We start from the raw sequence: 22,303 nt of genomic DNA, 5'->3' as shown, positions 1-22,303 counted from the left end.
CAGGATACTTTATAGGAGATCAATAAATATTTGTGAATGAATGACTGAGTTTTTAAGATTTATTTATTTATTTTTGAAAGGCTGAGTTACAGAGAGGCAGAGGCAGAGAGACAGAGAGAGAGAGAGAGAGAGAGAGAGGAAGGTCTTCCATCTGCTGCTTCACTCCTCAAATGGCCACAATGGCTGGAGCTGGGCTGATTCAAAGCCAGAAACAAGGAGCTCCTTCTGGGTCTCCCATGTGTGTGCAGGACCCCAGCCATCTTTTACTGCTTTCCCAGTCCATAGCAGAGAGCTGGATGGGAAGAGGCACAGCCGGGACTCGAACCGTCACCCATATGGGATGTTGGCACTTAAGGCAGTGGCTTTTTACCCGCTACCTACAGTGCCAGCCCCTGATTTCTTAATTGCTGGGGACCAGTGCAGCTGTCCAAGGAAACAAGAAAATTGATTTGAAGATGGAAGATCTCAGCTTTGATTTTGGTCTTGTGGGTGTGAAATGAGATGCTGGTGTCCAGTAATGTAAAGATTTCTCTGTTGTCTTGAAAAGGACACTCTTTTCTTCTACAAATTAATTCTACAAAGTAAAAAAAAAATACCCTCTCAAAAAGTGTTTTGATGTTTGCAGTAGTAAGAATACAATAATTTGATTCTTATCAGGGATTAGCAACTTTCACATAATTCATTAAGTTTAATTTCATTGGTGCCCACAGCTTTTTAAACAGGGGGTTAATTTGAACCAAAGGAGATAAAGGTGAGGCATGTTAATCGAATGTCCTATAATCTGTCCATTTTATTATAAAAATTGGTTTCTAAAATACAGTTATAAGAGGAAGTGATTTGCCTAATTTATAGGCCAGACTGTGTTTCCCTGAAGCTGACACCACCCCCACTCCTTCGCTTTCTTGGCAGCCTTGCTGTCTGAAAGGGCCAATTCGCTCATCTTTCTGGAGACGTTTATGTCATTTAAGCTCTCTCACTGTCATGGCAGCAAACAGCACATATATTTCCTATCACTTAAAATAAAAACACACAGAACATCCTGTGTCAATTTGCAGCATCTGAGCAATAAGCATAGGTACTTGGCATCCCTGGAAGCAAGCGAGGAGCTCTCTCTATCCTAGTCCAACATGAGGGGTCTTTATAATTTCACGGAAAATGCATAATATGAAAAAGCTATGCATAGTTTGAAAATTGTTTTGCACCAAAATAAGCTTATCTTTTAATTCTATTCCCCATGAAAGTTTTAAGTTACCTTCCTATCATCAAGGGAATGCATGTCTGTAGATAAGTAAAACCTATGAACTTGAAGCAAAGCACCTTACGGTAAATGGGATTCGTGGGTTTTGATCATTGCTCTTTCCTGATTGCCAGTTGTTTTGGTCCTCTGATCAACACAACATAGTATTGGTGGGTGTGGTGGAATCAGGGAAGGGAGACATGGCCTCCCTGCTTCCTTTGCTGTCTCAGTTCTGCCTAATACTGGATTTAGGAAAATCAGGAGTGGGCCACAGTCTGCATGGAAGAGGTGTGTATCTAGGTTCAGTGGGAATTAGAAACCTCAGTCGTGTGTCAGGAGGCTTCTCAATCAATCAGATGGACTGCATGTTTGGGATGGCCTGTGTCTCCTAGAATCCCACAGATACATAAGCCAGGCTAGGAAACTATAGCCCTAGTGGAGGGATGATAGGAAAATGGAGGTGAAAGTCAAAACCTTGATTTGAGGGCTTTTATTTTCATTCAAAAACATAAGGTTTGTTATTGTAGCGAGTCCTTAACATCCTTCAGATTAGCCTTCCCTGTACTCTGCCAGGTCTCCATGGAACAGCTTTGCTGCTGCTTCAGAGAATGCATTCTCTGTGGGATGCTAGGCAGTTACATTCCAAATAGCAGCAGGGTTCTTAGCAGGGGATCCTATCATTGCTGCTGGAGGAAGTGGCCGATCATGGCAGCAGGGAAGGAGGCATTGGGGGAAAGAGGGAGAGAGAAAAGGGCAGTTGCTTTTACATCTTATTTAAATACAATCCACAAAGTACTTGAAGATAAATTTATTTCTTTTTTTTTAAAGATGTATTTATTTACTTGAAAGTCAGAGTTACACAGAGAGAGAAGGAAAGGCAAGGAGAGAGAGAGAGGTCTTCCATTCACTGGTTCACTCCCCAGTTGGCTGCAATGGCCGGAGCTGTGCAGATCCGAAGCCAGGAGCAAAGAGCTTCTTCTGGGTTTCCCATGCAGGTGCAGGTGCCTAAGGACTTGGGCCATCTTCCACTGCTTTCCCAGGCCATAGCAGAGAGCTGGATCGGAAGTGGAGCAGCCGGGTCTCAACTGGTGCCCATATGGAATGCTGGCACTGCAGGTGGTGGCTTTGCCCCCTACGCCACAGTGCAGGCCCTGAAGATGAATCTTTTAAAAAATAAAGAAAGGCCTGTTAGACAGTGAACACTTACCTTAAAATACATGGCCTAACATGGCCCTATTGCATCTGGTGAGCTATTTGGGGTTTGGGACTGCCACATGAAGTGGGGAGATGTTTGCTTCTTCCAAACATTGCTTTCTGGCTGCAGCTACTTATTGGTCATGTTCATGTCAGGTCCAGTGTTTACTACATTTCTGGTGAAGGAGATGGAGTTCCAAGCTGGAGGCCACAGTCCTTGTCCTGCATTTTCCACAGATGACAGTACGGCACTGTCCGACTATCTTAGTTTACTCACTTGCATGAAGGGGCATTTGGTTTTCAACTTTTCTTGAGGAGAGGGCCCAATAAGAATTTGACCAAACTGTGGATTCCTCTGCCTTCTGTGCATGTTCACATTATATGCGTACACAGGCAAACAGGTGCAGGGTGGTTTCTGGGTCCTTAAAGCCTCCGGGACTCTGAAACCTCCCTTCCAAAACCACCAGAACAGCAAAGAAAGCAGATGGTATATTTGAACCCAAGATAATTTTATTAATTGTTTATTTGTTACTTGCTGCCTTAAAACTAGATTTTCCATTTATTATTATTGAGACTGATTGTTTTGTGAATCAGGCAGACAGCAAGGATCCCCAATTACCTGTGGGTCCCAGGGGGCTGATTTCTAGGGCAGTTCATTACATATAGGATAGGTATGTTACACAAATAATTAGATGCAAGGCAGCATGCTGGTCTTTTGAGCACTAATGCTGTGCTCTCCGTGACCTAACTATTGCCTAATATCTGCCCTAGCTGGAATTGTCTTGTTTACACATTTCCCAGCAAGTTAATTGTTTAGCAAACTGTTTACACATTGATTATAGATTGATTAATCGCCATTGACAAACACACTGCTCTTGAATTTCACTCAATCAGCATTTTTATATAGATTTTACCCCCTGTGATGAAAGGATAATGATTTGCTTAAAAACTAACTTTTAACTCTAGAATTGGAATACAAACAAGAGAGAATTGGAAAGCTCACCAATTTAACTCACAGCATTATAGATAAGATCCTGGGCTTAGGGTCATGTGGATTTGGGTTCAAGTCCCAGCTCTGCGTAGACCTGTGACTTTGAGTAACTCTCAAAGCTCACTGGGGCCGGCTCTGTGGCATAGCGAGTAAAACCTCTGCCTGCAGGGCCAGCATCCCATATGGGCATCTGTTCGGGTCCTGGCTTCTCCACTTCCGATCCAGCTCCCTGCTAATGTGCCTGGGAAAGATGGCCTAAGGGCTCGGGCCCCTGCCCCTATGTGGGAGACCTGAAAGAATATCCTGGCTCATGGCTTCAGATCTGCCCAGCTCTGGCTATTGTGGTCATTTGGGGAGTGATCTCTTTCTCTCTCTCTCTCTAACTGCCTTTTTTTAAGGTTTTAAAAATTTATTTATTTATTTGAAAGTCAGAGTTACACAGAGAAATAAGAGGCAGAGAGAGGACTTCCATTGGATGGTCCGATGGTTCACACCCTAGTTGGCCACAACGGCTGGAGCTGTGCCAATCTGAAGCCAGGAGCCAGGAGATTCTTCCGGGTCTCCTGTGTGGGTGCAGGGGCCCAAGGACTTGGGCCTTCTTCTACTGCTTTCCCAGGCCATAGCAGAGAGCTGGATCAGAAGCGGAACAGCCAGGACCCAAACAGATGCCCTTATGGGATGTTGGCACTGCAAGGTGGTGGCTTTACCCACTCGCCACAGCGCCAGCCCTTGCCTTTCAAATAAATAAATAAATCTTAAAAAAAAAAAAAAGCATGGCACATTGTATCTGTAGAAAACTGAGATAATGCATCGAAATGTTTCTCACAGTTCTTATCATACAATGCTGTACTATTACCTTTGTTATTTTTTATATTTTTATCTGAAATAATGAGAAAAAAGTTGACACAGATAAAAGCCTTCAGCAATCAGTCACTACCTGCTGCAGGCTATGCCTGAGGACGTTATGGACGTAGCACTGCACACTGAACTGAAATGATTTGCTTACAACCTGCTTTCCCCTGCACAAAGACCGAGGCTGTTGTCTTATTTACCTTCCATTCTTATTTCAAAAAACAGCTCTGAAGCAATTGTCTGCTCTTGCCAGTTACTGTGAGCTGCCTCAGAGTAATAGTCAACCTCTACTTGCCTGGTCCCCGCCTATCTTTCAGCGTCACTTCTCTCTCCTGTCTGTTATGCTCCTGCCAAAGTTCTCTGCTATAGATCTTTGAATCCAATAATCTGTCCCATATCTACCTCCATCAGTTGATACCTGTGGCTTCCTTGGTTTGTAATGTGAGTAAGTTTCCTTCCTTTTTTTGTCAGATAGTGATCAGAGATTTATTTTGCATCTACTATGTGCCACATGATAGATTGAATTTTGTTCCTGCAAAAGATATGCTGAAGACCTAATAATACCTCAGAACATGACCTCATCTGAAAACAGGGTCTTTACAGAGACAATCAAATTAAAATGAGGTTACTGGGGCAGGCCTTAATCCAACATGACTGTTGTCCCTATGGAAAAGGGAAATATGGACACAGAGACAGGCACACGGAGAGGACAGACAAGGTGAAGACTCACAGGGAGAATGTCGAGTGAAGACAGAGGACTGGAGTGGTTCATGCACAACCCCAGGAACACCCAGAGCTACCAGAAGCTAAAAAGGTAAGAGGGAGGATTCTCCAGTAGGTTGGGTCAACCTGGCCCAGCCACTGCCTGGTTTTGAGCCTCCAGCCTTCAGAACTGTGGGGCAATACGTTTCTGTTGTTTTAAGCCATTCAGTTTGTGGGACTTTGTGATCGCAACCTTCGGAAACTATTGCATGCCATATACTAGAACCAGAGGGAAAACAGAATCATAAACTTTTAAAATAATACTGCACTTTTGTACCTTTCTTCTCCTGTGTGTGAATCACAGATGACGACGCCCAACTTTTTAGCTTCTTTCAAGGGACTGAGCAAACAGCAGGGCACACAATACATCCTGATGGGTGGAGGAGAAAAAAACACTGGGTTGTGCTTTTGATTAGAAGCTACTGACCAACTCAAAAGCAGAGTTTCTCAAGTCTTACTTTTTAATCCGTGAAAGAGAAGGCTGGGCCATATGGTTTGTCTCCCAGTTCCCTTTTGAATCAAACATTCTATGATCCCATGTTCTGGGTCAGGCATTTTGAAATGGTGCAGGCTTCTCTTTAAATTTTTACTTTGAGGTAATTGTAAATTCATGCACAGCTGTAAGAAATAACACAGACAGATCCAATGAACCCTTGATTCAGCTCATTTACATAATACCAACTTCGAAAGCTATTTAAATTGCACAATTATTAATACAAACTACTTATTGGAATAAAACTTTGAAGACGTTTTTCACAGGCAGTTCTGTTTATCTACCAGGTTTAAAGAAGATATTGAAATCTGGCTTCTGATCACCTCTGTGATAAAATCTGTGGTCTTTTGCCTTATTGACCATTTCACTTACGGCCTTTGTCCTATATTACTTTGCTTTGATCAGGCTGACCCCAGGAATAGAAAAATGAGTCATACTTTTGTCACTTTCTAGAGAAATGCTCCTGAAAACCAACCAATTTATGTGTTCTCATTATGGTCTTCTGATTCTGCAGTCATAATGTAAAAATAATAGTAGTAATAATAGTTGTTGAACACAGTAGAAATCTTAAAAGTCAGCCAGCCTCATTCTAAGTGCTTGAGAATCATTATCTTATTTAATTCTGAGTCCTATGAGATAAATACTATTTTACATCCATTTTACAGAGCTGAAAACGGGAACAAGGTTTCCAGTGAATGATTGTAGCTTGGATTTTTTTTTTTTTTTTTTTGACAGGCAGAGTGGACAGTGAGAGAGAGAGACAGAGAGAAAGGTCTTCCTTTTTGCCGTTGGTTCACCCTCCAATGGCCGCTGCGGCCGGCGCATCTCGCTGATCCGAAGCCAGGAGCCAGGTGCTTCTCCTGGTCTCCCATGCGGGTGCAGGGCCCAAGCACTTGGGCCATCCTCCACTGCCTTCCCGGGCCATAGCAGAGAGCTGGCCTGGAAGAGGGGCAACCGGGATAGAATCCGACTCCCCAACCGGGACTAGAACCCGGTGTGCCGGCGCCGCAAGGTGGAGGATTAGCCTGTTAAGCCACGGCGCCGGGCTTGTAGCTTGGATTTTGAACATAGATCCATCAGACTCTAGATTGTAAATTTAATTGTCATGCTATAGTACCAGTGAGTAAAAGTTAACTCCTTCACAATTGTGATTTTTAGTTAAGTATTCAAACTCTTCCTAAGACATCTCACTAAGTTCTGCCCTTTACAGATACATTTTTGCATTGTGATTGCAAGGGCACAGTGGTCCCTATTCCTTGAGGAGCCCTCCAGGGGAGGGGCAGGGAGAAGCCCCTCCTTCTGGTCAGGTCCCAAGGCTTTGAGTTCTGCAGTTAAACCTGGCAGTGAGGAGCAGAGGGGAGAAGGGCTGAGCGTATGGTATTGGCGGTCTCCTTTCTTTCCTCACCTAGGACTTGGTTCTGACCCACAGGGTCACCTCCCTTTTCAGAATGGCAAGAGTTTACACCTGACTTCAATCTCATGGGTAATTAGTTATCCAAAGGTTTGTGTCTCTTTCAAAGGAAGTGCAAAAGGACCACAAAATGTGCGCACTGGGCTTGTGTCGAAATTATTTATTTGGTTTGTGCTATCTTGTATTAATGACTTTGCTTGTTAAAAAACACCATAAAATGACTCATAGGGTGGTGTGCTGTTAAGGCTCGACTCATACTAATTAGCCACTTTTATTTTATTTATCAACATAGTTCAGAACTGGGGCAAAAGTCAATCCACTTTAAAATCTTGGCAGTTTTTCCTCTTGGCATTGCGTTTTAAAACTTATATTCTCTTGCTCCAGGGTAATTCACAGGCCCAGGCCTCTCCTCTTTTATTTTCTTGGTAATTTTTTATCATTTACCCTGGTTATATTTATGTAAATTTTGTATGTAACATTGCTATGTATTTTATCCTCATGGGTCCAGTGAGAAACTGTAATGACCAGGTTACATTCTGTTCCACAGTCCAAGTCAATGTAACTTTAATTTAAAACACACACAGAGTGATGTCAGAATGTATCATTTGGGCTGATGCAGCATTAACAGTTCCCTAATGGAATTTCAGGGAGGAATCTCAAGATGCCTTTCCCTGGATTCCTCATTTCTTTGGTTAAAGAGAACCACAAGAAGTAACAAGATTATCACTGAGATCTGATGCATGAAGAATCAGGAGTCTCAAAATCTGAAGTTTGGGCTGGTTAAAGATTAGCTTGTGCTGGCCTAGCTGCATTGCAGGAAGTGGGATGCAGGAGGGGTTTGTTTTCACGGAAGTGGTGAGGCCAGGGGCAGAGGTGTCCCTGTCAGCAGCTGGTAGGAGTGCCTGATAACTTACGCACATGGGAGGAACTAGAGAAAGAGCAAAGGGAAGTCAAGAGCAGGCACTAGCTCAAGCCTCCCAGCATGTACATCTCAGCTACTTGTTCTCTGAAGTTTCTTCATCCCGTAGGACTCCATTCCTATCATATTCTTGGATTGTGACACCTTACTTCATGATGCAGCTGTGGACGAAAAAAATCTGCGCAAAGACTTACACATCTCCTGAGATAGCTGACAGGGCCTAGAATTACGCAGAACCAATTGCTTCTTGTTCGATGGCTGATGGAAGGCAAAAATGCCTTAGAAGTCTAAATTTTTATTTTGTATATGCACTAGATAAATAAGACGGTTGGTTTGAGATGTATTTCTAAGGCTACAGGGGGCTGTATGTGAAAACGCAAGCATCTCTTTAGGGCTGTATTTTAAGCATTTGTTACAATTAACTCTTCTGTCAAACATTGGCCTATGGAAAAAAGATAAAATTTCTTTATTTTGTTAAGGTTAAATAAGACATATGCTCCAATTGTAAATATTAAAGGAAAAGCCCAAATGCAATTTGGAGTTGGGTCTCATTCTGTTTGATAACCTGCAGCTCCTGTATGGATAAGATTCAGCAGAGAAATAATTGGAAAAGAGCTTTCCCCCCGGAATATCAGTACTACTCCTTAGCTTATGACAGACTCAAGATAATTTACACAGTGCAACACATAAAGCTTACTAATGGTTATTCACTTAGATGTGCAAAATACAAAAGGCTCTGGGTTAAAGCAATGGTGATGAATCATTTATGAGATATTATCTACTGAGATGGATTGGGTCCATCTGTTAGAGCTGGAAAGTTTTTTGTTGTTGTTTATATATAACTTCATTTAATCTTATTTACTGTGTTCCAAATGAACCAAGGATTAGGGCAGATAAGCAAGGGATTTTTCAATTCACAGATAACTGGAGTTAGCAGTTTCCTATATAAAATCAAGTGTTGTCCCTGTGTCCTGGAGAAAGCTAAAATAGCAAAGCCCTAAAGAGCAATATTTCAAAGGCCATGCTGCACTGTTGTCCACGGATGTTCTAAGCAACGCAAAGCCTGTTTTCTCTTGTTTTTTCCACTTAGCCCATCTGGGAGTTATTTTCCTCCCCCTGGGGAGATGTAGGCCTGTTGTGTGAGATACACTGTGGAAGCTGGAGAATCTGAAAATCATGAAGGTAAAAAATATTATTGTGTCAACACTAAATCTGAGAAATTGGACTAGTGTTAGTCCGCCGCCCACCATCAGGTTTGAACTGACTTTCATATTGAGGTTCAGAATTGTCTGCTTTGGAAATAAATCCAGGACTGCAGAATCTCCCCCCCTCAGATTTCAACCAAGGAGGGGCTATGCCCAAGAGAAGGGGGACCTACTGGTACATATATACTGGCTACAGGTTGGTGCCAGAGGTGGAAGGTACAAAAGGTTGAAGCACAATGTGTTTATTCTCAATTAAATTACTCTAAAACATTCATTATCTTTTAAAATAATTTGTAAGGACTTAAGGTCATAGACCTCATATTTCTCTTTATCCTCTGTAGGGTTGATTTGACATACAAAAAATTCTTTATCAATATTAGTTAACTTTCTAAGCAGCAAATTAAAGGGCCTATTTCTTCTATTTCATTGTAGAATGTCTGGAAGAAGTTATTTATTGGGTACTTTCTTTAAAAAATATTTTATTCATTTATTTAAGAGGTAGAGTTACAGACAGTGAGGGAGAGACAGAGAGAAAGGTCTTCTGTCCGTTGGTTCACTCCCCAAATAGTCGCAACGACCTGAGCTATGTCGATCCGAAGCCAGGAGCCAGGTGCCTCTTCCTGGTCTCCCACATGGGTGCAGGGGCCCAAGGACTTGGGCCATCTTCTACTGCTTTCCCAGGCCATAGGAGAGAGCTGGATTGGAAGAGGGGCAGCCGGGTCTTGAACCGGCACCCATATGGGATGTTGGCACAGCAGGCGGAGGATTAACCCACTGTGTCCCAATTGGGTACTTTTTGAAATGTTTTTTGATTGATCAGCACACAATAGGGCCCAGACACTTTTGATCTTCTCTCTACAACCTGTTTGAGGCCATACATTAACACTCCCTAAGCAGTCATTACATTAGATGAATGTGAAAGGTGGAGTTTGACTAGCTTACAGAAAATGTATCCCATGACTGGAAAAGTAGTCTATAATACATGTTGAGCTGCACTTTCTATTTAGGACATTAAAGAGGAGTACTGGCTAAGTTAACAGCCTCTAGCGGTTGTATGGGGAGTGACAAAGTGATGAGAAGACATGGACACTATCCTTTATAAAAGAAAAATAACACACAGCTGTACATGTGAGACCAACACAATTGCACATACAATTTGTCCTAAGCAACTGAAGGGAAACAGGCACATTTCTTGAGGAATGGAGAATGATGAGCGCTCCAGCCAGGATTCCAAAGGAGTGAATGTCACCAGGAAGACTCAGCAGCAGTGCAGCTGGAGCTGTGTGAGAGCAGTGAGAACGCTTTTGGACCCTGTGAAGAGATAGGGACTTGACTTGACAGTGTTCTGGGGGAGGGTCTGGGGTGGGGGTGGGACCAACATTAGTAAAGATGACAGCAAATTAGGGAAGTTGTGGAAGAGGATAAGAAGCTTGAGGCTGCAGGAGCAGAAAAGAAGAAAGAAATGAAGAGTGATGGAGTCAGGATGTGAGTCTGACTATGGGGCGAGGAGACAGCTGGTTTAATGTGCAAAGGTCACACGGCTCTATCATAATTCCAAAATGGTGCATTAGCAAAGGAATCTAAATCTGAAACCAACTCACAATGACTTATTTTTTTTTTTTTCTGGAATGGGATTGTAAAACTTGAGCCCTTGAACAGTTGCATCTGTGTTTTAAATTTTTTTAAATAAGAGAGAAATTTGATCTCAATATCAGACTTAGGAATGGTGAATATTTAGAAAATTGTCTCTCCAGTCTCTGCCGGGTGGGCCAGTGTCTTGCCGTGTTCTCATCTGGATGTAAATGTGGATGTAGAAGAGGAAATGATGCTTAGTCAATTTAAACAGAAAATAAAAGCCTCTTCATCTGTGTGCTGATGGCTGTAAGCAGACTAAAAACACAGTTTACCCTAAAAAGTCTGGGCCTCTGCAAGGTGATGTAAGAAATGTGAACAGATCTCTAGAATTAACGGTAGACAGTGGTTCACATTCCGTGGAAAGTATTAAAGGAACCCTGAATGCAGAAAAATGCGTTGTACTAAAATAAACTTGGACTACATAGTCTTACAACCAGGGTCAAGCCCTTTCTCAGTGAGTTACAAACTACTGTTTGGGTGACCACTGGAAGAAATTTTGAATGGGCTCCTTCCAGCATTTTTTTTTTTTTTTTGACAGGCAGAGTGGACAGTGAGAGAGAGAGAGAGACAGAGAGAAAGGTCTTCCTTTTGCCGTTGGTTCACCCTCCAATGGCCGCCACGGTAGGCACGCTGCGGACGGCACACCGCGCTGATCTGATGGCAGGAGCCAGGGGCTTCTCTTGGTCTCCCATGGGGTGCAGGGCCCAAGCACTTGGGCCATCCTCCACTGCACTCCCCGGCCACAGCAGAGAGCTGGCCTGGAAGAGGGGCAACCGGGACAGGATTGGTGCCCCAACCGGGACTAGAACCTGGTGTGCCAGCACCGCTAGGCGGAGGATTAGCCTACTGAGCCGCGGCGCCGGCCTCCTTCCAGCGTTCTAAAAGTCTCTTCTTACAAGCTTGCCCACTTGATAAGAGCACCGTTTTTATACAAGTCTCTCATGAATGGAGACATGTATTGTAGCAAAGGAGATTTCATGGTTAGGTCACTTAAAAACTCAACAAAGCCTGTAGTTTAGATCCTGAAAACACTGAGGCATAATGATAATAATAACAAAAACAACAACAACAATAATAATGATGTTAGGAAGGTATTTTGGCCCCTCTGGAACTATGAGTTTTTGAGGAATGAGGTACTTGCCTTTTGGTGATACTGATGGCAATGGATGCGTTCCATCTAGCTTTTACATAGAAACTGCTTTAGGAATGGGGCTTTAGGGCTTTGTTTTGAGGAAATTAGCATATATATATATATATATATATATAATCACACATAGGCTATATGCATATAAGTATATATGTGTATATATATATCCCATGATTAAGTTAATGAGGAAGATTTTACTTTTTGCTGCTTTGAAATAAATTATTGTAATGACAGTTTTCTGTAGTGGGGATGTGTCTCTTCTATCTTTTCGAAAACCCTTGTCAGTGCTGAGAGAAAGGAGTACAGAGCCTTTTGTGGTGGCCACTTCAGTAAATGTCTTTAATCCAAAAAAATACCTTCTCTGGTGCAGTGCTTCAAGGGCCCCTTAGCTACCACCTTAGTCAATCTTTTGGTTGAAGGCATCGAAACCCATGTCAAGTTGCATATATTACCTTAAATGCTTAGAATGCATTTTATTGCAAGAACCCCAAGCCCCTCTAACCATGGCTTAAAACAAAGAGAATTTATTATTTACAAACATTTGGAAGTTAGGTCACCTGAAATTCGGCTTGTCTGTTCAGACACTCTCAGGGTTTTCCTACTTGTCTAAATTATCATTCTCATGATATTGGTTTTTTATCTTTATAACAGCCATCTCATGTTTGCAAAATAGTGGTCATGACTTTAAGTGTTATATTCTCACACAACGTCAAAGCTAGAAAACCAAGCAGAAGAGTAGTTTTGGACTATCTGTACTCAAACGTTGGGCTTCATGTTTCATTTGGCTAGCAGACTTCAGATTCTAGCCAACTGGCTATGCTCTGAAGCCCCTCCCCTGGGCCAGGAAGATGGTCTGATTTCAAGAGTGCTCTTCCACGTTGCCTAATCCCTGTTATGGCAACCAAATTGTTATGTAAAGAAATGTGGGTCAAAGGTAGGTCATCTTACCTTCCTGTGCATTCTTCCTTGCATCTGGTCATCAGAAAATCTTGCTGTAATTGCCTCTAAAGGTTGTTGTGAGATGAAAATGAGATGATGTATGGGAAATTTCCTTTGAAAAGCAGTGTGCATGGCATAATTACCACATTGCTGTTGCTGATCCACAGTCTTCAGTTCTGGACAGTGCTAGGATTGAGCCCCCCCTGTCTACTAGTGTAATTTAAATCTTATCAACATTTTGTTTATTCTTAGCTTTCATTGTTTTTCAAGTTTGGTCTCAAATGCCTCCCTTCAGTCTCCAGGTTCTATGGGCACTGGAAAAAAAAAAATCTGTGTGGATAATCTTTATCCATTTCTAATTTTTCAGAAGGAACTTTCTTGATGTTTCTTTTAACAATTTTGCATAGAGCCACGAGACAGAGTAATTGGTGTTATCTGATAGGAAAGTTTGGTCAAGGGAGGTTAAATAATTATAAGACAACAAAAAGGATGATCTTGCAGGTGAAAGAGTAATGTCCTAGCAAAGTAGATTTTGTTTTGTAGAACATGTGCAAATTTTAAAAATTTTCCCCTGGCAAAGCTAGTGAAGAAATGAAAAGGAAATCACCATATGTGTGATGGTATGTGTGAATGTATGCATTGGAAAGGTCATTTGAAAAGAGCATGCCAAATGTTTAATAATATGACAAAACCAAGCAAATTATAGAACATCCCCCTTGACAGAATATTATGTAGCTTTCAAAGATGCTGTTTATAAATACTCTTTAGCAAGATGGAAATATGCTTATTTTATATTAAATGAAAAATGTAAGATGAAATTTTATAAGTACTTTAATTATAACTATGTTAAGTATGCATCAGAAATATTGCAAAGCAATACATCAACATTCTGATACTGTGATGCGATTATGGCTAATTTTTCTTTCCTTTTTTGCAGCATAGTTTCATTTTATTTTACCATAGGTGTTTTTGGTCAATTTTATAAATGTTTTCAAGGAAAGGACTGCTGCTAACTAGCAGGTATTTCTACCGGGTTAAATCAGAAGATATGATATACTGAAATGGGAATCATTTGGAAAGGGTTGAATGAAGGAAACTTGTTCAAAGGTGTAAGTTAGTGATGTGCTCTGAGGCTAGTAACTTGGGGTTCTGCAACTCCACAGCAGTGTCTTCTACAGAGTTTCTATCATGGGAGAGGCTATGAGATGTAGCAAAGGAATGAAGTAAGCAGGGACAAGTGACATAGGGAGGAGCCCAGGGAATAAATATCCCAATCCCTCTGTCTTTCGACAATATCTTGCCAGAATTCTCTACTAGCCAAACCCGACCAGAAGCCAGAACACATGGAAACCCCTTTATATAGTCCATACAGGTCTTCTATGAGATGCAGCTGGAAGGAGAAAGGTGGGGACCATATAAGACAGGTAAATGGAAAGTATCCAGCACTGTAGGACACACAAGAGGATGGCTTGCTTCACCTGCAAACTTGCTACAGAGTTGGCTTCAAAGTTAATATCTCGATCTCATTCTTCCAAAACAGATGATTACAATGCCTTCCAGCCCAGAATCTCTGGATTGACAACTGATAGGTGGATCCTCCTAGGGAGAATTTCTAGCCCGTTTGGTGTAAATAAATTGCACATGATAACTGGACACAGAGTAATCACGGTTCAATTCCGTTAGAAGAAAAGGACAGTAATCTGACAGAATACAGATTAGGAGAAAGACCTGGACTGCAGAGTCCCAGGCACATTGGAGGTATTTGATGCAATGGAAAGAGATGAGGCTGTTCCAACGGAATGAACAGGAGCTGAGAACTGACCCATGTACAATCTCAACCCTTCTGCTTTCAAGGGCCAGTAGAAGAGAAAGAAGGCAATAAAAGAGGAACTACTATGATACATTAAAGTATAAACATTTACTAAGTAAATGCTTAGTCGTTTATCAAATTGTTTCTATATCTTTATGTGAAATTTGCCATTATTATCACTATTTTACCCATGCAGTAATTGAGGCTAGATAATTTCACTTGTGAAAATTCATGTGTCTAGTCAGGCTAACCAAAGATGGGAATCAGGTTAGTCTAGGTTGGAGATACTACCTCTGTGCAGGCAAGAAAATAAAGAGAAATGGAAGCCATAAAACTCCAAAGAAAAAAGATAGTTTTGAGACAGAGGTAGAAGGATACTAAGTGATCAGTAATGTTAAACATGGGAGGAGATAAGTAGGATGAGGGATGAGAAAAACTATTTTAATATGTCAATCTCCATGGCTATTTTTAAATAATTGGTGCAAAATAAATAGTTCCAACATATATTTTGGGTATATTGACTTTTTGTTTATTTGTATCAGGAGCTTAGAAGTTGAGCTCCACAAATGTATTAAAATATTATTTTGAGAACAATCTTGAATTTCTACCCTAAGCTTATTTTCTCTTGGCTTCCTTTGGTGTTTTTGCCTTGAAAGTTTTGCCTTTGATAGAATTTGAGAAATTAAATGTTGGCTTTATGGGTATTGTTTATTGTTGAGGGTTACAGGTAAAATTTTGGTATTTATGAGGGACTGAGAACCAAACTGTTGAGAATCATTCCATTCACATATGTAGACAGGATGCAACATGTATATTAACAAACTGATTGGGACAGGAATTATATCTCACACTCTGAAACATTTGACTTGGGAGGCATCAGGCATTAAGCTGTTACCACATCAGAGTGCAGTAAAAAGGCAAATTTAGGAAATTCCTGAAAAGATGATTTCTCCTATGATCTGATGATGGTACAGTAAATTCTTAGTTTCAGAGTATAGATGCCATTTCAAGTTAAGTATATGCAATTTAAATTAAAGATGCTCAGATGTTAGCTGGCTGCCACAGCATATTGGCAACAGCATGTGTTTGAACTAGAGCAGATAATTCAAATGGCTCGTTATCCACTTACATTCTAATCATCTGTGAGGTGGCTTCTCTCTGGGCAGGCTCAGCATGCTCTCAGGGGAGATTTTATAGCTTTTGAACTTACAGGATGGGAACAGGAGTTGTTCTGTTTGTTGTGACTCAGCCCATCCCATCCAGTTTTTGGTCTGCTGTAGCTATTTCTCTCCATTAGGAAAGCCCCATTTTTCTTAGGCCTTTAATCCTCAGGTTTACAGGAAGTGGTTCTTGACCCTATTTCCAGGTGGAATGTTTCAGTAACTCCTGCTGCATAACATATCATCCCCAGATTCGATGATGAACAACAATAACAAAAGCTGTATTATTTCTCACAGTTCTGAGAGTTGATTTGGCTCATCTAGGTAGTTCTCTCTTGGGATATTTCACGTACATGACATCAAAATGTGGCTGAGACTGGACTCATCTTTAAGGCTTCTTCATTTCTGTGATACATGGTTGATACTGTCAGCTGAGACCTCAGCCAGAACACCTAGATGTGGCATCTCCCTGCACCTGCTTAGCTTTCTCATATCCTGGTTCTAAATGTAAGTGCCCTAGAGGAACCAGATAGATATGGTTTCTTTCTGATGATTATCTAGCCTTGGAAGACATGCAGTATAACTTATAACTTTCATTGTAGTTTCAGGCCTGCCCTGATATAAGAGGAGAGCACCCACCATTTGATGGGAAGAATGTGTTGCCATCTTATTGTAATATGATGTCCTACTGTGTTGTGCTGTCTTAGGAAATACAATCTGGCTCACTGTAGATTTTCTATAGATACTTCCCTAGGCAAATCTATGAAGCTATGAAGTCATTTTCCCATTTTGGATGCCACTTTGCTTTCAGTAAGCTTTCTCTCTAAACTTGTGGATTACTTTGGAAGCCAGGATTTCATGTTGCCCTAGATCTACCACTGGGCATACTTAAGCAACTGCCTAGGATCAAAATCCTTCCGCCAGGCATCATCATCCAAAATCTTACCTTTTTTCTGGCACTCATGGTCCCGGCTGCATTCTCTCTTATGAATGACTAGAAAGCAGTTGCCTATTGCAATTGTAATGTATAATATGTGTGGCCTACTTTTATAAGAAAATATAAACTCATAGTTGGTGTGTCCCATTTTAGAAGCATTTTTTAATAGTTTGAGCCTAAAGGAGCTATGAGAAGTATAGTGGACAGCTAGCATTTGTGGATAAAGTTGGCCTGTCCTGTGTAGGATGGTTGCAAGAGCATTCTGGCCTTTTTTTTTTTTTTTTTTTAAAAAAAAGATTTGTTATATTTCCTTGAAAGGCAGAGTTACAGAGAGGAAGAGGCAGAGAGAGACAAAGACAGAGAGACAGAGAGAGAGGTCTTTCATCTGCTGGTTCACTCTCCAAATGGCCGCAAAGGCCAGAGCTGGGCCGATCCGAAGCCAGGATCCTAGAGCCTCCTCCAGGTCTCCCACACAGGTGAAGGAGCCCAAGGACTTGGGCCATCCTCCACTGCTTTCCCAGGCCACAGCAGAGAGCTGGATCAGAAGTGGACCTGAGCAGGTGCCCCTACGGGATGCTGGCACTGCAGATGGCAGCTTTAGCCGCTATGCCACTGCACTGCTAGCCACTTTTTAATAAGCTTACATTAGTATTGAGTTCTGTCCAAGGAATTTTTTTGGGTGCTGGGAATGCAGATATATGACTGAAATATATCTTCTACTCTGAAGGTGCTTTACATGAACATCAGTGGCCAGAATTCCCAAAGAAACTACTGCTTTGATTTGAGTATTAACAACCTGTGGTTATGTGAAAATCCATCATCCTGGAGATAATATGTCCAGCAACATTTTATTTGTTGATCCCTTGGTGTAAACATACTTATTCTATGAGCCAGCGGACATCAAGATGCCAAGAAAATGAAATGTCAGATGTATAAATTTTGGTAGGAGGAAGAGCAGATAAAGTGTCCTAACTTGGTAGAAGGGAGAATGAAATGAAATGTTGGGAGAGATCATAACTAAACTTTCTTTGCTATATAGTTTATTGTAGTAGATGGGAGGTTTTTAAATGATGGTAATTAACTTCATGGACTCTATAGCTAGTCTACTATGATTCACATGCTTGCTCTGATGCTTACTAATCACAGAGTCTTTGCTAAGTTTCTTTACATTATACAAGTTTCATGTATTTCATACATACAGATTTAGGAACATAGTGATACTTCCCCCACCCCCAACCCTCCCTCCTTCCCATGCTCCAACCCTTCCTTCTTCTGCCTCTCACAATCCCACTCTTAATTTTTATAAATATCTGTTTTAAGTTTACTTAATGATCATATAGTTAACCCTACACTAAGTAAAAGAGTTCAAAAAATAGTTATGGAGAAAGAGAGAAAAAAAAACAACAACAACCCTGTTCCTCAACAGAAGAGACAAGGGCTGAGAACAGTCATCAAATCTCAAAATGTCTATTTCACTCTACTACATTACATTTCAGGTACTCTATTAGTTACCTTGGATCAGGGAAAATGTATGATATCTGTCTTTTTGGGACCGGTTTATTTCACTAAGTATAACGGTTTATAGTTGCATCCATCTTATTGCAAAAGAGGATTATATATATATATATATATATATATATATATATATATATATATTTACTGATAAGTAATACTATGTAGTGTATATGTACCATAATTCCATAATTTCTTTATCCAGTCAACAGTTGATAGATATCTGGGTTAATTCCGTATCTTAGCTATTGTGAATTGTACTGCAGTGAACATAGGGGTACAGATAATTCCTTCATTTACTGAATTCTTTTGGTTTGGGTAAATTCCCAGATTCTGGATGTTAGTTAACCCTTTATCAGTTGTGTAGCTTGCAAATATATTCTCCTATTCTGTCAGTTGCCTCATCACTTTGCCGAGTGTTTCTTATGCAGTATAGAAGCTTCTCAGCTTGATGTAATCCCATTTGTCAATTTTGGCTTTATTGTCTATGCTTCTGAGATATTTTCCAAGAAGTATTTGCCTATGGCAATGTTTGCAGAGTCTCCCCAATGTTCTCTAGTAATTTGATGGTACCAGGTCATAGATTTAGGTGTTTTATACATTTTGAATTGATTTTTGTGTAAGCTGTAGGGTAGAGGTCTAGATTCATACTTCTGCATGTGGAGATCCAGTTTCCCCAGCACCTTTTGTTGAAGGGAGTGTTCTTGCTCCAGGGAGTGATTTTAGCTCCTTTGTTAAAGATTAGCTGGTTATAGATGCATGGGTTGATTTGTGGAATTTCTCTTCTGTTCCGTTGGTCTATGTGTCGTTTTTTTTTGCCAATACTAGGCTGTTTTGAGTATATCTTGAAATCAGGTATTTGATGCCTCTAGTTTTGTTTTTTTGTTGTATAAGATTGTTTTAGTTATTTGGGGTCTCTTTTGTGTCCATATGAATTTTAGCATCATTTTTTCTAGATCTGAGAAGTGTGTCATTGGTGTTTTGATAGAGATCATATTTAATCTATAAATTGCTTTTGGTAGTATGGACATTTTGATGATGTTGATTCTTCCAAACCATGAACATGGAAGATTTTTCCATTTTTTTAATGTATCCTCTATTTCTTTCTTTAGTGTTTTGTAATTTTCATCATATAGATCTTTGACATCCTTGATTAAATTTATTCTAAGGGATTTAATTTTTTTGGAGCTATTGTGAGTTCTTTCTCAGCCATGATATTGTCTGTATATACAAAGGCTATTGATTTTTCTGTGTTGATTTTATATCCTGCCACTTTACCAAACTCTTTTATGAGTTCCAAAAGTGTCTCAGTGTAGTATTTGGATTCCTCATATGTAGAATCATGTCATCTGTAAATGGGATAATTTGATGTTTTCCTTTCTAATTTGTATCCCTTTGATTTCCTTTTCTTGCCTAATGGCTCTGGCTAAAATTTCAGGACTGTATTAAATTGCAATGGTGAGAGTAGACATCCTTGTCTGGTTCTGGATCTTAGGACTGCTTCCAGTTTTTCCCCATTCAATAGTATGCTGGCTGTGAGTTTGTCATAAATTGCCTTGATTGTGTTTTTTTTTTTTTTTTTTTTTTTTTTTTTTTAATGCTTAACTGCAAGATTTCCAAAGATTTGTCTCCTAGTTTGGATATTCTTTCTTCTGCCTTGACAAGTCTTCTGTTAAGGCTTTCCACCACTTTTTTAATTTGTTCTATTGAATTCTTCATTTCTAATATTTTACTTTGATTTCTCTTTAAAATTTCAATTTCATGGGAAAAAGTTTCATTCATGTCATGTATGGTTTTCTTTAGTTCATGGATTTGCTTCTGATTGCTTCCAAGTAATCCTATGATTAATTGTTTGAATTCCATTTTTGGCATTTCTTTAAACTCTTCATTTTCACATTTTAATATTGAAATGTTGTTATGTTCTTTTAGGGGAGGGGGTCATGGTGTCTTTATTCCTGTTTCTTGAGTTTATGCATTTGCTTTTAGGCATTTGTGTAGTTGATTTTTTTTCCCTCTGATGGCTTTTATCTTTAAGCTGCACCTCTGTGGTTTACTGGAATGTCTTCACTTTCAGTGAATATCAAGAGTTGTGTGGTAGGTATGGCCAGGGAGCTCTAACCAGTGCTCCAGGGTGGGGCAAGTATCCAAAGTAACACCCAAGTTGGGCATGGTAGATCTCAATGCCTGAATGTTAGCTCCCAGTGTGTTCCATGCTACTGTATGAACCACAAAAATATCTTCGTGGTCCACAGTGTGAGCACAGTTCCTGCTGCAATGACCTGCTTTAGGCAACCAAGTAGCTCTGAGCATGTGGAGCTGTATCCAATGATTGCCCAGATACCCAGTTACACCCTGTACCTTCTCATGTAACCAGTGAGTCCCCTGGTCTCAGCACACAAGGCTCTCACATTTGCTGGTGCAGAGGTTTCTCTCTGCCCTGCCAGCCTGCCCAGTCAACAGAGAAGCAGATGTTCCCTGCCCCAGCTCTCTGCCCCAGGGAAGGTTGATCCTGAGAGGTAGCAGGTGCCTCACCGTCCTACATGGTTGCCCAACTACCTCCCAGCCAGGCTTAAAGTCAGTGGGGACTGCAGATTGTTCCCTCCACTAGAATCTCTGGATCACACATGTACACAAGAGCCACTGGCCAAATGTTACTCTCTTCCTGCCACAGCCGCCAGTACTACTGAGAAGATGACATCATGTCTCAGCCAGTTGCTGTGCAAGTGTACAAGGGATTCTTCAGCTCCATCCCAAATCCAAAATGGCACCCATCTTTTCTCAGCTGGCAGCAGGCCTGTTGTGTGGAGGTTGGAGCAAGATAAATGTGCCTTCTCTACTTCCACTGGGTCCACAGGCAACTGTTAGTAATTGCTAGTCCCCAGGACTCCATTCCAGACTCACGCCACACTCTCCCTCCAGCTATATCACCACACGTTGCTGCAGTCCAGTCTCACCTCTGTCTTCAAACGATCATCGGCCCCAGCTTTGTGTTTATGTTCGTGCTGTGTATCCACAACCTCCACACAGGTCCATGACATTCCTTTCTCTTAGTTTTCTCTCTCCAGTTCTCCCCTGAGAGTGCACGTCCTACTTTTTTTTTTTTTTTTAAACTGTTTATCTCTAGCCTAGTGCTGTATGTTGTTCACTAATCTGCCATCTTGGAATGATTTGTTAAGCTTCTTAACTTGTTTATGCCTCATTTTCATCATTTGTGAAGTGAGTACAATAGTAGTAAACATGTTATGGGGTTTCTTTGAGCATTAATTAATTGATATAAAATGCTTAGCTCAATGCCCAACACACAGAAGATACTCTTCTATGTTTATTATATAACCAAAGAAATTATTTTTTCTTAGGTGTTTTGTATTCTGTTGTCAAAATTAACTAGAGAATTGGCATAGGTGAACACTGATGTTATCTGAAAGTTTTTTTTTTTTTAATAGAATCAATTCCTTCTCATCTATTTACAGCATAATTCAGGATAACTCTTTGTCACCTGTGATCCTATACATAGGGAATCTGATTCCTTTCTTTCTAGATTTTACTTCTTCAAAGTTTCTTTAAGATAATTGGGAGATAGTGAGGGGTGCAATAGGCTTTTTTTTTTTTCCCCTGGGAACTCATAAATTTAATGTGATTCCATTTGACAGTTTTATATTCTTTTGTTCTTCTATTCTCTGCCAGTTAACCTAACTGCAAGGTGAAACACTTGAACAAATTGTCTACCCAAAGCACTGCTCCGTAAAATAGTTGATATGCCTGGAGTGGATGTATTCTGTTGAGTCATATAAATGGTCAAGGTTGGAGAGGGCATTGGGAATACCTCTTTAAAGGGACAATGGAATAAAAGAAACTGAGCAAAATGTTTAAAGGTTCTTCATTGTGGAGACAACTCAAAATTATATAGAACATTTGTGTTGGGGCCGGCGCTGTGGCACAGCGGGTTAATGCCCTGGTCTGAAGCGCTGGCATCCCATATGGGCACTGGTTCGAGTCCTAGCTGCTCCACTTCCAAGCCAGCTCTCTGCTATGGCCTGGGGAATCAGTAGAAGCTGGCTCAAGTGCGTGGGCCCCTGCATCCGTGTGGGAGACCTGAAAG

This window comes from Lepus europaeus, chromosome 1 (assembly GCF_033115175.1).
Source record: "Lepus europaeus isolate LE1 chromosome 1, mLepTim1.pri, whole genome shotgun sequence".
Lineage (NCBI taxonomy): Eukaryota > Metazoa > Chordata > Mammalia > Lagomorpha > Leporidae > Lepus > Lepus europaeus.
The sequence above is the reverse complement of the archived record's forward strand: the minus strand, read 5'-3'. Positions refer to the sequence as shown.